General features: G+C 42.0%; 1 protein-coding gene across 1 annotated transcript in view; it reads left to right on the top strand.

The window, feature by feature from the left end:
- Positions 1 to 849: 849 nt before the first annotated feature.
- The window catches only part of tiam1a (TIAM Rac1 associated GEF 1a), a 178,012-nt gene continuing 162,071 nt past the window's right edge, over positions 850 to 16,790 (top strand). The window contains exon 1 of the mRNA XM_060908541.1: positions 850 to 1,093. The gene's annotated coding sequence lies outside the window, so the exon portion shown is untranslated. The remainder of the gene's footprint in view (positions 1,094 to 16,790) is intronic.

Raw genomic sequence — 16,790 nt, 5'->3', positions numbered from 1 at the left:
TATTTGTAGTGTGTATGTGTGCATATGTGTTCTTAACAACTAGAGCTAGAAAAGCTGGAAGTGTTCACTCCCTGGAGTCTTCTTTCTGTCATGATGAAACTCAACAGAATGTAACGTCCTTAAAGCGTTTAACTTTCTCAGCATTGCTAAGTCATCAGCATATCATGTGACGTCTGTAAAAGGGTGTTAATTCAGGTTTTGTCACTGGCAGGAGTCCAATACTTCCTGATCTCGCAGCCAACCATGAGAACAACTGATCATTGCTGCTAGCCGTCCATGGTTACTCATTTACCTGTAGTTACAGTAACAATCACAGCGCTTGTTCGAGCTGTGATCATTCCCGACAGGTTCCTGTGGTTTAAAATTCATGGGTGTGTGAGAGAGACATTTTCCCACGCTCTCCATGTTTCCAGATAAGAAAGCAGCTAAATGATAATGTGATCAGCTTGCTTAAGGATATCTCTTTACTTACTTTAATGCAGCATGACAAAGAGGGAGGTCTTTTAAATGAGGCAGTCATCCGTGAAGTGTGTGTGTGTGTGTGTGTGTGTGTGTATATGAGTGCATGCTTTTTCCTGGATGGAAAAGCCTTCTGATGTCGAGCTTTCGCCCAGGTCTCTTTAGAAAGTTCTCTCGTTACTTCAGCAGACTAGAACATTTTTCAAAATGCAAACTTTAGTCTATGGGAGTCACGTGACCTGGAGGCAAAGTGCCAGACTGCATGCTGGCAGTCGATTCTCGATCCAGGGGAGGTGAGACTGGAGAGGGGGAGTGAAGAAGGGAGAGAGAAAGAGGGGGAGGAGAGAGGAGGGTGGAGCAAAAGAACAAGTGAGTGAGTGAGAGAGGGAAACACATCCACACACCCTCTACACGCCAGCTCGTACTGGATAGACTACTCTACTCCACACATGGTTGGAGAAACAAGAGCAACACTGTGGAGGTAGAAGGAGAGAACACGAACGAGGAATGTCAGCTCATGGTGGAATCTACAGCTCTACCTGTGCAGCTGGGGATCTAACTGACCTGCAGTTCTTTCTTTCATAAAAGACGAGAGCCATAGACCAGAAGAGCTGCATTTCTTGGACTTTTAGAGGTACACACGAGTCATAAGTGGATTTTTTTTAATAGTCTGGATCGTCTTTTGGCGCTTCTTTAATTTCTTTTAGAATTATGCTTTTTTATTTTTGCTGTACTGTATCTATTGCTGCTGCTGTGTGTGTGTGTGGGGGGGGACGATGACACATTTTGTTATTTTAAAAGTGTTCCACATTGTTCTTGAAGCTTGCTTACAAGTGATTGCTACCTTTGTTGGACAACTGGTCTCTGTGTGGGTGGGTGTGTGGGTAGGTGGGTGTGTGGCCAGCATTGTTTTGGGTGGAGGTGTGGGTCTTTGAACCAAAGTGCCGTGTGGCCGTAAAGCCCCTGCATCCAGACGGAGGTATTAGAGATGAGTAGAGGGGGAGCACGCTCATCTGTCTCTTTCTTGCGTGCATGTTCTGTGAGTGTGCAGACAATATGTGGAGTCAACGGAGTGATATTTATCTTGCGTCTCACTCGCTTCCCCACACTAACTTTTCAAATTGCACTGCAAGAGAGTGACGGGTCTCCAGAGTCTTCCTGGCAGTGCTGTGTTTATCTGAACCTGTCAAAACTGGAGCCGTCCCAGACCTCCGAGAGTGTGCTGCCTCATTTCATACTCTTGGATGTATCTTGGTTTCATGTCTCAGCTGTACTGTACTCTGAACTTCACTGTGTGTGGGTTTAAGTTTTTTTTTCTTCTTCTTCTTCTTCTCTTAAAGTGGATTAGTCATGTAGATAGATGCTTTTATATATTTCACAAGATTGTTTTTGTTCCATGGAATTCAAAAAGAGGAAGATGACACGATATAAAAGGAAGTCAAACTGGGAGGGATGGAGGATAGTGTGTAGGAAACGGAAAGATGAGAGAGGCAAAGATCAGGAAGGAAATAAAAACAGAGTAATGGTGGGAAGAGAAGGCAACGGGTCGTAAGATGAAGATCATGTGAACGCGGAGAGAAAGAGAGAGACACGACTGTGCTCTTGCAGGGGTCATTAGGTCGCTGCTGTAAGTCTCGGCTGTGCAGCGTCACTGCAGGCATCCAGACACACAGAAGGGAGCGAGAGGGACGTTTAAGTTCAGTGATATTTTTTACATTTTGCTTTGGATCCTTCATACAGCTTATGAATGACAATCACAGGAAGTCAGTGACCACAACAATCAACTCTGTAGTGTTTATTACAGATGTGTTGATGACTACTGTGCTCATGTATATCACTGTCATTTAACTGTCTTTAAATATACATTATAAAGTCATTTGAAGTGCAAAGTATGACTGAAAGAAAATGACGGAGACCGGGGGGAGAGTAAAAGACGACACGAAAGAAAGAAAGAAAGAAAGAAAGAAAGAAAGAAAGAAAGAAAGAAAGAAAGAAAGAAAGAAAGAAAGAAAGAAAGAGTGCCACAACTGGCTTTTCAATATAGTTCAGTGTGAAGGACAGAGAAAGAGAATGCATGAGCGAGATAGCGATAGGGAGACAGAGACAAAGAGTGATAGAAAAATGAGAGGAGGAGAAAGAAACAGACTTGCGCCTAGACTTTAAACATGTTCTGTCTCACACTATACTTCTGAATGGAATTGCTTAGTGTGCAGGGTGGTGGAGGAGAGCCAACCCAAACAAAGACCTGCTGCCTGTCCTCCACTCCACACTGAGGAGAGAGTTAGGAGACAATGAGCTACAGAGAGAGAGAGAGAGAGGGAGATGTGTGTATATGCTGACTGGTTTTAGTGGTTGGCTGTGTTTGGGTAGCTTCTTTTAGAAAGTGCCTGCTCTTTATCACACTCCAGTTGCCCTGGTGTTGTCACTCACTCACACACACACACACACACACACACACACACACACACACACACACACACGTACACACGTTTGTCTTACTATCCTTATGAGGACATTTCACTGACATAATTATTAATGCAGCTAATTAATGCTAAACCTTAAACCCCATAACAAAAAAAAAAAAAACCTTAGGCATTTTTATTTTTTTCTTCCCTCCTAAACATTCCCAGAAGGTAAAAAACTGTCATCCTTGTTGTGACTTTTGGTCCCTACCAAGATATAAAAACATGCCCCCACTCACATACACTGTAGACGGAGGATTCCGCTCAGCGAACACACTCCTTCCCTCCTTATCAGCTCTTTTCTATCACAGTCACAACTCATTGTGGCTCAGTCTAGATGTCTGACTTGGTGCTTTTAAACACATTGCTTCAAACATAGATTATCTGTGGAATTGGGCTGCGTTTTTATCAGAGTTGTCCTTGTGACTTGCGCAAAATGAAAAAAAAATATGTTGAGATAGGGTTAAATAGATACTAAGGCTTTTTTTTTTCTGACAAACTGGAATGTACCGGATGGCTCCAGACATTTAGACGCTCAATACGTCTAAATATGAAGTGTGTGTGTGTGTTTGTCTGTGAATATATGACATTTTGGGCGATGTGGTTGGTTTGAAAAACTAGAAGAGCTAAAAAATGATTACTGTGTTAAAGTGTATGTAATGCCCCTAAACCCCATTTTTTTCCTTGTACAAAGCAACAATTATTATGTTGATTGACCATGTGTTTTCGAACCATAGCTGATCCAAAAGGCCATAAATTGATGGAAAAATCAATCAGATCAGCCAATTTTCACAGAATCTCCCAAGACTGAACTGGAGGATCCCGAAGGGGCACGTGACATCACACGTGTAACGATCCAGGTATCAATTTCGTTCCTGTGCGCAGCAGTGGTTAGACCAGTCTCGATATTGAATCGCGTTTTGGAGAGAATTCTGATAGTGATTGAGATTCTTATATGTCAGATGAAGTGGCAGATGATTGTCAAGAATATTCCAGAGTAAATGGTTATCTTTTTGAGCCCCCAAGATGAGAAACTGCCAGTTCACTCAGTTCACGACAGTCCCGCTCACCACCGATAGCGCACCACCAGCTAGAGAGAATTGGAAACACAGACTGGTTTGTGGATTTTTATTCGAAGCTGGCCGCTGCAAAATATAGGGAAAATATTTACTTGTACCTCAGTAAATGCAGAAATATAATCTTTAAAACGTACACTTATTCAGTGTAACTGTTGAAAGAAAATATGAAAAAATGGGCGATAATAGAGGAATCAATGAACTGTCCAAATGTCAGATCAAATGTGATTCATTAAATAAATGGGTTTCTTTTTTTTTTTGCTCCAATAATTCCCATGTGATCGTTCTGGTGGTGATGAACACTTGATGAATCAGATTTATTATTAGTAAGCGACACGAAATCTGCTCACTTCGTTTGCACAAACCTCACCCACTGTCACTTTAGATTAGGGTCATTTCTCAGAAACTTGTGAACTGAATGTCCTGTTGTATAGGGATTTGAACATCCAAACACAACGCAGCACTTTCACATCATTATTTTTGTAAGATTCCAGCAACAATATCCAATTTCAGTGAGTAAACAAGCACGGAGTCAGATGAACAGAAATTACCCAGATAATTGGGGTTCCACGCGTGACGTCATGCAAGATTAGCCCTGAGGCAAGGCTGCCTTTTTCTGGGATTTATCGACAGTTTTGTGCTTGATAATAAAAAAACAAATAATTAATATTACTTTTCCCCTGGCCGGCACGGTGGTGTAGTGGTTAGCGCTGTCACCTCACAGCAAGAAGGTCCGGGTTCGAGCCCCGTGGCCGTCGAGGGCCTTTCTGTGCGGAGTTTGCATGTTCTCTCTGTGTCCGCGTGGGTTTCCTCCGGGTGCTCCGGTTTCCCCCACAGTCCAAAGACATGCAGGTTAGGTTAACTGGTGACTCTAAGGCCAAGTTTACATTAGACCGTATCTGTCTCGTTTTCTTCGCGGATGCACTGTCCGTTTACATTAAAAAAGCCTGGAAACGCCGGGAAACGGGAATCCGCCAGGGTCCACGTATTCAATCCAAATCGTGTCTAGTCCGGTGCTGTGTAAACATTGAGAATACGCGGATACGCGGATACGCTGTGCTGAGCTCTAGCTGGCGTCGTCATTGGACAACGTCACTGTGACATCCACCTTCCTGATTCGCTGGCGTTGGTCATGTGACGCGACTGCTGAAAAACGGCGCGGACTTCCGCCTTGTATCACCTTTCATTAAAGAGTATAAAAGTATGAAAATACTGCAAATACTGATGCAAATACTGCCCATTGTGTAGTTATGATTGTCTTTAGGCTTGCCATCCTTCCACTTGCAAGTGGTAAGTGACGCGCATGCCCGACATGCACTGAGATCTCACACACAGCCGCTCAGTCCCAAATCACTGCTCGTGCGCTCCACTCGCGCGCTCTGTGAGCTGCGCAGGGCCGGAGTGCGCACCCTCCAGAGGGCACTCGCTGTTCAGGGCGGAGTGATTTGGAGCGCAGGATGCCTGCGGAGCCGAGCGTATCCGTGTATTGGCGTTGCTATGTGCACGCAAATCGTGTATTGGCGTTGCTGTGTGCACACTAATCGTTTTAAAAACGTTAATCTGATGATCCGCTGATACGGTCTAATGTAAACCCCACCTAAATTGACCGTAGGTGTGAGTGTGAGTGTGAATGGTTGTCTGTGTCTATGTGTCAGCCCTGTGATGACCTGGCGACTTGTCCAGGGTGTACCCCGCCTTTCGCCCGTAGTCAGCTGGGATAGGCTCCAGCTTGCCTGCGACCCTGTAGAACAGGATAAAGCGGCTAGAGATAATGAGATGAGACTTTTCCCCTGATTTATTAATTCATTTCGGTCATTACTAATTATATATATTCATTTTAAAGCATTACAATAAGGCATTACATATACTTTAAGGGTTTAGGTTAGGGTTAGGTTAGGCATATTGCTATTGTAAAACACAGCAATGGAAAGAACCTACAAATATAGCAATGTGTGTGTTGTGCGTGAAAGAGACACAGAGGCTCTGGGAACCCTGAAGCAACTTTATTCAAGCCTTCTGTCCCAGTGGAGAAGTGTGCATCAGGGCATGTGAATGTAGGTGTGCGTGGGTGTAGGGGTGTGTGTGTGTGTGTGTGTGTGTGTGTGTGTGTGTGTGTGTGTGTGTGTGTGTGGGGGTCGCACAGCATGTCTAAGACACACCTTAATGAAGTCAATAAGAGACCTTGTGTGTGTGTGTGTGTGTGTGTGTGTGTGTGTGTGTGTGTGTGTGTGTGTGTGAGAGAGAGAGAGAGAGGGGGGGGGAGACTTTATAGTGACCTAGTTTTTCACATTGCTTTCATGCCACAGTCATATCATTTAATATAATGCCTCTGTTATTTTCACCAACTACAAAAAAACAACTGATACAAAAAGATAGCCATTGGCTTATATAGAGGAAAATGTAATGTATTGTACATTACATATACATACTGAATATATATATTCCTTCTTTTTTTCTATATTGCAAGAGAGACACCAACTGCCAGAAATAAACTCCTCGTGTGTGTCAACAAACTTTGCCAATAAATATGATTCCGATTCTCGTTCTGATCATATAAAATAAAAATACAGTATTAAAAAGAATAAACATGTTGCATGCAAATTAAATAAACCAATAATCACAAATAAACCCTTGTGTTATCTTGTTCAAATTTCCTCTTTATCCTTTATCAGCTCCATGAATGAATGAGCTGCACGTGTTCTCGGCTTCCTGACCTCCCCTGCTGCTTCCTCCTCTCTTAGGCTAATGTGTGTCTTCCTAATGCACCGTGTCCCCCCACCCTAGTATTAGCATAGGAGTGTATAGCTGTTTAAGAAAAATGACCCGGAGGGGCGAAGCAGGAGGGGAAGAAAGGAGGAGGAGACAAGAGGGAGGGGGTTGGGGGGGGGGGCTTTCTGTGGTTAAAAAAATGTGACATTTGAAAAAAAGGCCCACAAATTTGTTTTTTCCCCATCTTTTCCATGTGATGTATAATTAATGTCCTCTCTCTCTCTCTGCGTCTCTTCATCCATGTTTCTCTCCTTCTCTTATTCTTTACGTGTTTTGAGAGGAGATGTGTGCGATGTGAAGTGCATATATTCCCACAGGAACTGCGTTACAAACATTTCGGATTCATTATGAAACACACACACACACACACACACACACACACACACACACACACACACTGTAAATGAGCCAGTATAGTGGTTGGGATTAGTGCATGCCTGAGTAGTCTTACACTGACCCAAACAGAGACTGGAGCCAATTCTTCTGTCCTCAGCTGGATCACTTTTGCATTTCACACCAACAGACACAGTGGGTGATTTTTCCACATTCCAAATCACTAGTTTTCCTATACGCCATCCGTCCATCCATTATCCATAACCGCTTATCCTGTGCAGGGTCGCAGGCAAGCTGGAGCCTATCCCAGCTGACTATGGGTGAGAGGCGGGGTACACCCTGGACAAGTCGCCAGGTCATCGCAGGGCTGACACATCCAGTAGAGACACACAACCATTCACACTCACGGTCACTTTAGAGCCACCAGTTAACCTAACCTGCATGTCTTTGGACTGTGGGGGAAACCGGAGCACCCGGAGGAAACCCGCGCAGACACGTGGAGAACATGTAAACTCCACACTCCCCTGTTGGCCACTAGGCTCGAACCCAGAACCTTCTTGCTGTGAGGTGACAGTGCTAACCACTACACCACCGTTCATATTTGTTCCTTTATCTGATTGACTGTTTTGCATTTTATATTGGCTGGTTTTCTGGCTCCAAAACTTTTAGTACATTGTGCATTGAAGATAAAACTTTTCGGGCTAACTGATCAAAGAAATATCTAATTATCTTCAAAAAAAAATGCACATCCATCAAGTGGCGAAGAAGAAGAAGACGAAGCCTTTGTCACATGTACACTCGAGCACAGTGAAATTCCTCCTCTGCATTTGACCCATTTGAAGCAGCGAACACACACATGCACACACAAGTGAGCAACAAGCACACGCACATACGTACATACTAGGGGTGTGCAAAAATATCGATACGGCGATATATCGCGATACTTTGTCTTCCGATTCAATATCGATACTCAAAATTTGAATATCGATATTTTTTCAAATAATAAAATCATGTTTCAGACGGGTTGTAAATCCAGTACGACTTCCGCACCTCCGCTCCGCGAGGTGTCGCTGTGCCGCTACCTCACTGCAAGGCACTCTTCGTCTTCTCTTTTTTCCCCGGCGGTTGCAGTGAGGAAAAAAAAACAAGCAAGCATGGCTGCTAACGTAAACCTAGAGACGCCGCCGAACTTTAAGGCAGATGTTTGGAGGCACTTTGGATTCCAAAGGAAAGGAGAAAAAAAAAAACAGTGAGCCGGACAAAGAGAATGCACTTTGCAAAACCTGTTTCGCTCCAATTAAATTAAGATGCTCCAATTAAGATGCCCACTGCACCAGGGTTCGAATTATAAATTTGACCCTATGGGGGTCTCTATTTAAAAAAAAAAAAGCAATGCATACTCGCTCTCCTGGACCAGCACACTTTTGCGCACTGCAGTGCACAGCTTTCACACACAGGCGCGCGCATGCACGCACACACACGGTGTTGCATATATATATATATATATATATATATTGTGTGTGTATATATATATTTGTTAAACAAAGGAAGATCGTTGTGAGATAGAGGACAAGTCTTCTTCGGACTTAACTTCACATTCGATTTCGCAGGCTGCAAATTTCAGTTTGCGCGCATAGTGGTGTGGTGGTGAAGTACAGCCGTACATGTTGCGGTTTAATAACACGTTCAATACAAAGTTATGGCTGCATGGTGATCGGAAATGAAACGAGTTTTATTTATATGGTGATATAGGCTATTCAAGCTTATTATGGTGATATATGACGTATTTGAGAGACTTCCACAGAAAATTAAGTTTGCTTCTTTCATGGGAGCCTGAGGGAATGGGAGCTCAGCTCCCATTGGCTCCCACGTAATTCGAACTATGCACTGCACTTTTCAATGTGTTTCAGACAGTGTTGTTCCTGCAAAATAGGCACAAGTTAAATGTTCTCAGGTATATGTTCTCAAGTTTACAAAGAACAAATTGATATTAGTGTTAGCACTGAAATGTACCGTATGTGCAGTCTGCAGTGCAAGTTTTAAGTTTTCATAAAACAATTTGATTCTGCTTGTTAAGCAGCACTGATGTGTCCATGCTTACAGAAAAGTTGAGAATACTAGCACAGAAATGGGAATTTTCTGTATGTTGTAGTGAAGCAACTCTTGGTTTTGCCAGCAGTGGAATAGAGACAAATATATGTCTGGCAAGAGTGTGTAGTTATGTATGTGAAATGTAATTTTACAGTGGTCAATAAATTCTGATTTTCTTCAGTGACACAGATATTGTGATGTGGTTGAAATTTCTTGCAATATATCGATTATCGCAGAATCGCTGTACCGTGATATTATCGTTATCATGGGCAAAATATCGCCATAGTATCGTATCGTGAGGTATCTGGTGATACCCAGCCCTAGTACATACCCAGAGCAGTAGGCAGCTATGCTACAGCACCCAGGGAGCAGTTGGGGGTTCAGTGCCTTGCTCAAGGACACTTCAGCCATGATACAGAGGGAGAGAGAGATGCTGTTCATTCATTCACTCAACTCTCCTCACATTTTTCCTGCCGGTCTCAGGAATAAAACCAGCGACCCCTTGGGCCCAAGGCTGCTTCTCTAACCTTCAGGCCATGGCTGCCCTTATCAAAAAGAAGTATGCTTAAGTAAAGTTAAAGTATGTTTCCTTAAGTATACCAAGTGTAAGTGTACCAAATATACAGATATCAATGTACTTATAGTATACTTGTAAGTAAACTAATCTAATACTTCTTGGGACTAAATTGGCCCACTTTTAGTTTATAGAAAGTATACTTTAAGTCTAAGAGAAGTAAACTCTTGAATATACTAGAGTATACATTATATTGAGTATACATATATACTGAGTATACTAGAGTATACAACTAGTATTTTTTTTTATTTTGTACTGCAATTATACCACAAGTAAACTTACATACTAATAGTTTACTAGTTCTGTACTTGTAGTCGACTCTTTGGTTTACAAAAGCATACTGGAAATATACTATGTTTTATACTTCTAGACCACTTTTTAGTTTACTAAAGTATACTTTGTAGTATACTGGAAATATACTATTGGTTTACTCGTTACACACTTCTAGTCCACTTTTTAGTTTATAAAAGTATATTTTACAGCATAATTAGTTACTGGTTATATACAACTAGTCCATTTTTTAGTTTTGAAGTATACTGCAGTTACCCTTCTAGGTATACTATTAGTTTTCTAGCCCTAACCCTTACCTCATGCACACTACCAGTAGACAACTTAAGTGTTTTGTACCTTAAGTTACAATGAAGTTATAAAGGTAAGAATTCACAAAATAAAAACAGATACTCAGGATTAAGAACATATTCATTTTCTTTAAAAATCTAAATTTAAAGCAACACTGTATTAAATGCCAAAGTATAAAAACATGGCAATGACAACTGAAATTGACATCCAAGCGCTACACAACTACAGGGCAAGTACACTTAAACATAAGGCACAACTATTTTAATACTTTATTACACTTTTGTTAAGTATACCTTGATCAAAAGTTTAAGTATAAGCTTAATATACTTAGACTTTTCGATATACTTTTCAGTATTAGCCGAGTATACTTATATATAACTTTATTACATATATCTCTGATAAGTAAATAAAAAGTAAACTGAAAGCATACTCTCTTATTTTTAGTTTAAAAGAAGAATACTAGAAGCACACTTGAATAAATGTCTTTTTTGTAAGGGTGCCCCCAGTTATTACATAATAAATTGCAAAATATTGATTTCATATCACTAGTAGCTCTTGCTTCATTTTTCTCACACCCCCTTGTGACCAACTCAGAGCACTGGCAAAGACCAGCCTGGGAGAAGAGCACAGCTGGAGACAAACCCATGAGCCATTCTCATACTAGTTTTAGATCCTATAGCAGTTTGGGGACAGAGGTCAAAGAACGACACACACACACATACATACAGGAAGCACAGAGAAGAGAGACATTGAGTGTGTGTGCACAGAGGGAAGAGTGTTGATGAGGTTCTTTTCCACTCAGCTGCCTCTCTGTACAGTGTGAACTGATAAGCCCCAGAGTAAAGGGTATTTAACCCACTCACACATCAGGAGTACTGTATGTCTGATCAAGCAGGTTCATTCATTTCAGTAACCTGTGGAGGAGATCAGATCACTTAATGGAAAGGTCCAAGATGGCTTCTCAGTGTACATGATTTGAGACACTTATTATTTGTGCTCCTGCATTGCTTTGTGTATGTGTGTGTATGTGTGTGTGTTCGTTCCCCCTTTGGGCTGGATCCTGCTGACAGAGGAGATCCTTTTTATTTCCAGTCTTTTGTGTGTTCTTGCACTGGAACTTGACACAAACCCCCCACAGCATTCAGACTGCAGTGTGTCTGTCATACGTGCCTTGCAGTCCGGCTGCCTGATCACACATTTCACCAAAATCACCATTCTGTTTCCTGAGGCAACAGACAGGATGTCATGAAAGCCACAAAGGCCCATGTTTCAGAATATGAAGTGGACTTCCTGCTTTCGGCCTGGCAGGCAGATAGTTTTTTTTTTTTAAATGCAAACTGCAAGCTTTATTTTGCAAATGTAAATTATTATGAAAATCTAATGCAGAATAATTCAGTAGGAAGGAGAACAGTTTAGCAGGTGTAGCATAAGCAGTAAAAGGCTATATTGTTTCTGAATGTTATTGTTCTGGCCTTAAAAGTAGACTGTCTTTCAGATTTTTCAAATTCAGGTCATAAAAACAATTTTCCCCAACACCTGATTATTTTTGTTTAGTGAACTGAAAGCTACTGAATTCGAATCACAGACTTCCAAATGTATTCGTTTTTTTAAAATAGAACAATTAATGAATTTTGCCGTTATTTTTTCCTGCTTCACCATGACCCAATTCAAGATACTACATCATGCATCACGTGGTGGGCTTTCCCCGTTCGTGCAAGGCATTGTGGGATACAAATTTGAAACAGGAGAGGAAAATGGAGGACGCGAATGAAACGTGAAAGACCGACTAGAGTAACGGAAAGCGAGAAGAAAAGATGTTATGTTGCGAAGGAAAGGAAACGCAGGACCAAACTAATAAATATCGGCGGTCAGCGAGCACCTCGGTGTGATCAGCTGTTCATTTAGCGACAGAATGATGGAACTGTCAGTGCACGGTCAAGGTAAACCTGTAGATGGAAGTAATGCAACACTGGATGCCAGCTGCTGTAAAACCCAAAAGAAGAAGGAAAAGTACGATTCTTTCAAATGCTTGCTTGATACATGACTTCAGTTGCTCAGCATTTCAGGGTCTCTGTTGTTGTATTTTACGCTTCATAATGCGCCACACATTTTCAATGGGAGACAGGCAGGCCAGTTTAGCACCCACACTATTTTCCTCCAAAACCACTCTGTTGTAACATGTGCAGAATGTGACTTGGCACTGTCTTGCTGAAATAAATGGGGTTGTCCCTGAAAAAGACGTCATCTGAATGGCAGCATTTAGTTGTTGCTCTAAAACCTGTATGTCCCTTTCATAAAACCTGTCAGCGGTCAGCGAGCACCTCGGTGTGATCAGCTGTTCGTTTAGCAACAGAATGATGGAACTGTCAGTGCACAGTCAAGGTAAACCTGTAGATGTCAGTAATGCAACACTGGATGCCAGCTGCTGTAAAACCTAAAAGAAGAAGAAGAAAAGAAGAAGACGGTAAACCTGCACATGCGCACACGGAGTTCCTCTGTCTGCTTGACTGCGCGAAGCGAGCAATTTCATACACATTTGCTTGGGAATCCCCTCAAATTAAATAACTTCCCAGCCACAGAATGGCCTGGGTTTTTTAGATATTACAGAAATAAACATACATCACAATTACCAAATTTCAGAGAGAACTAAATTTCACCGATTTTATGAAATTGAAAGTCCATCTAGTTTTAAATACTGGTCCTGCATTTTATATATAATGCTTATTAGACAATATGCTATACTTCATCTAATGTTTGTGTTTATTTTACCAGGAAATGCTGTGATATTACATCATGCATTTAGAGAGCATTGCAGGAACGTTACACTGTAAAAAATGATTTGTTGTTTTAACTTAAAAAAGTTAGTACCCGGGCTTCCTTAAAATTTTGAGTTCATTGAAACTAATATCGTAAGTTAACACAATGAGGCAAACAATTTAACTTATTATATGAATTTAAATGAGCTCAAAATTTTAAGGCAGCCTGGGTACTAACTTTTTTTTAAAGTGAAAACAACAAATAATTTTTTACAGTGTACAGCATCCATATAAGCTGTCAAATATGTATTGACTGTTTGGCTAGCAATCTTTGCTAGCTTTTTTTTTTCCGCCAGCATTACAACTGTAAGAACGTTCGGCTCCTAGAATGTTCAATAAGTCAAGTTTTCTGGGATTCTTTGGTGGTTCTTGTTGTTGTTGTTGTTTGCATAACATGTAAATCCATCCATCCATGAATATCCTGTGCAGGGTTGCGGGCAAGCTGGAGCCTATCCCAGCTGACTATGGGCGAGAGGCGGGGTACACCCTGAACAAGTCGCCAGATCATCGCAGGGCCGACATACTAACGTATAAATATTTTTAAATAACGTGTAAATATTCCTGAAATATTTTTACCTTCTGTAACATGATGTTGTGTGAGAAACCTTCTAAGAACATTGCGTAGTAAACAGGTATCATAGTACTATAGCACCCTTGCAGAACATTTCAGGAGCATTATTTCTTTTACTAACCTTCTCAGAACCCGTGGTATAAATTACTGAACTTTCTGCTAACATTCTCTGTTAGCTGGACGTTTCTACCAGGCGACAGAATTCCTCATGAGTGAGTATATGTTTTGGTGTAGATTGTTAAAGGAGTGTTGTTCATTTGTTGATAAAATGCAACAATGTGTGAATAGTGTGTTTGTGTCCGACACATTGTTGCTCGGCCTCAATGCCTGCTGGAGGAATTCGGAGGTGAGGAATGGGAGAGGTGTGTATGTGTGCACTGAGGTGTGGAATTCATGGTTTTATAAAGATATGACAATGTGAGTGTGATGGGACTCTAGTGGTCTCAGTTCCATTGTAAGAATCATATATTTACATGTATTTAGTCACAGGCAAGGGTGGCATGGTGGTGTAGTGGTTAGCGCTGTCACCTCACAGCAAGAAGGTCCGGGTTCGAGCCCCGTGGCCGGCGAGGGCCTTTCTGTGCGGAGTTTGCATGTTCTCCCCGTGTCCGCGTGGGTTTCCTCCGGGTGCTCCGGTTTCCCCCACAGTCCAAAGACATGCAGGTTAGGTTAACTGGTGACTCTAAATTGACCGTAGGTGTGAATGTGAGTGTGAATGGTTGTCTGTGTCTATGTGTCAGCCCTGTGATGACCTGGTGACTTGTCCAGGGTGTACCCCGCCTTTCGCCCGTAGTCAGCTGGGATAGGCTCCAGCTTGCCTGCGACCCTGTAGAACAGGATAAAGCGGCTAGAGATAATGAGATGAGATGAGAATGTGAGTGTGATGGGACTCTAGTGGTCTCAGTTCCATTGTAAGAAGCATATATTTACATGTATTTAGTCACAGGCAAGGGCGGCATGGTGGTGTAGTGATTCGCACTGTCACCTCACAGCAAGAAGGTTCTGGGTTCGAGCCCAGTGGCTGACGGGGGCCTTTGTGTAGAGTTTCTGTATGGATTTCCTCTGGGTGCTCCAGTTTCCCCAACATTCCAAAGACATGCAGGTTTGGCTAATTGGTAGCTCTAAATTGACCGTAGGTGTGAATGGTTGCTTGTCTCTATGTGTCAGCCCTGTGATGACCTGGTGACTTGTCCATGGTGTACCCCGCCTCTCACCCATAGTCAGCTGGGATAGGCTCCAGCTTGTTTGCGACCCTGCACAGGATAAGTGGCTACAGATAATGGATGGATAGTCAAAGGCAATGTTTGTATAGACCGTTTGCACTTACGTCACGAATCTCCCATGATGCTCTCCGATTTTGTGATGTCCGCCATCTTTGCGGGATAGCATCCATGGCGACCGAGGAGACTACATTGGCGGACTGTAATTTTTCGCAAACATATCATGAATTGAGTAATAGTGACAAGGTCAGGTACAGGGAAAAGATAAAAGAATGTTCGGGGTGGATCCGTACAGCAATGTTCTAGAGAATGAAGATGATATACCGTACGGATGTGGCCGCGTGTGAATTACACAGACATCGTGAATTACCTGGCGTTAATTACTAGCTTCGTCACTGGGAAGCAGATGAAAGCATACAAAAGTTTAGCGCAAGTTTACTGTAAGGATCTAGTAGGTTCCTGATGTGGGCAAATGTTACACAAAACACAAACAAAAAAACAAAAACCCAACAAAAAACCTAATTATTGACATCTTCTAAGGCAACATTTTACCAAGCTCAATTATCTACATTTTACCGGGACTTTGACCGTAAGTTGGCCTAGTGGTTAGCGTGTCCGCCTCTCAATCGGGAGATCGCAAGTTCTACTCACGGTCGGGTCATACCAAAGACCATCATAAAAATGGTACCTATGCCATCTGGCAAGGCACGCTGCAATACAGATGCGAGTGGGGAGTCAAACTCTTGCAGTTACCAGAGGACTAGCCCCACTGTAACCTTAGCTATGTGAGAGGCCGAGGGCTACGGAGATCGGTGCCACATGGTGTGGGAAGGGGCTTTGTGCTATGCATTTGTAACTGCACTATAAATTTGAATACCATTTACAGTATGTTGCATCTTTATATATATTTTGTCTATAGCTCACATAAATGGTAGAAATATAAACTTACCCTTTATGAAATGATCTGTGCATACTCGTACATATTTGTACCAATCTGTTCAGATTTGCAAGCCACTGTCTCTGTCGTCTACATGTTCGATCTTCCATTTGGGGTCTTTCTCGCATTTTAACAGTGGGTAAACTAAACAATCTGACTCTAGCCTTAGCAGAATTGTTTGAGCAGCTGATAACTGCGCAAGTTTGCGGCATTTCGTATTAAGGTACATTTTGCTATGCATGTGTTATTCCACAAAGATGGTGGACACAGCTAAATCAGAGAGGGTCATGGGACATGTGACGTCATGTGCAAATGGTCTATATCAGCAGTAGCGCAATTTTAATACTGTAGTGAAGGATGTACTTGAACACACACACATATAGATGAACGGATAAACCTGACTGTTGTCTCCTTTCCAGTGAAGTGTATTGTTAGGATGAGTCTATTGTGATTCAAACTTACACTCAGCTCTCGTTACAAAATGTACACAAAAGCACAAACCAGAACGACTGACTGTTCAACAGGTAATGTGTGTAAATGTGTATTACACAAACACCATCTGACGATGGCCGTTACTATTTAAAAAAAAGTTGCATGTTCTTTTAATAATGGCAGGCTGGATTGGATCTGAAACCGGATCTAATTATGGAGACATTATTGTCCACAAACGCTACTGGACTTGAAAGTGTAGAACTCTCTACAACTCTCTTTGAGCATTTGACTGTCTCTATGAGCATTTGGTGTGTGTGTGTGTGTGTGTGTGTGTCCTCATTGTTTGCGTGTGACATTCTCATCTTCTCTAGGGTCAAAACAAAAGCTGCAGTCTTACACCTCCCTATCTCCTTTTTCCTCTCCTTTCTTCTTTTCTACATGCACTTTGTTTGCAGACAGTGCATGTTGACC

The sequence above is a fragment of the Neoarius graeffei genome, chromosome 25 (genome assembly GCF_027579695.1).
Source record: "Neoarius graeffei isolate fNeoGra1 chromosome 25, fNeoGra1.pri, whole genome shotgun sequence".
Classification (NCBI taxonomy): domain Eukaryota; kingdom Metazoa; phylum Chordata; class Actinopteri; order Siluriformes; family Ariidae; genus Neoarius; species Neoarius graeffei.
The sequence above is the reverse complement of the archived record's forward strand: the minus strand, read 5'-3'. Positions and strand labels throughout refer to the sequence as shown.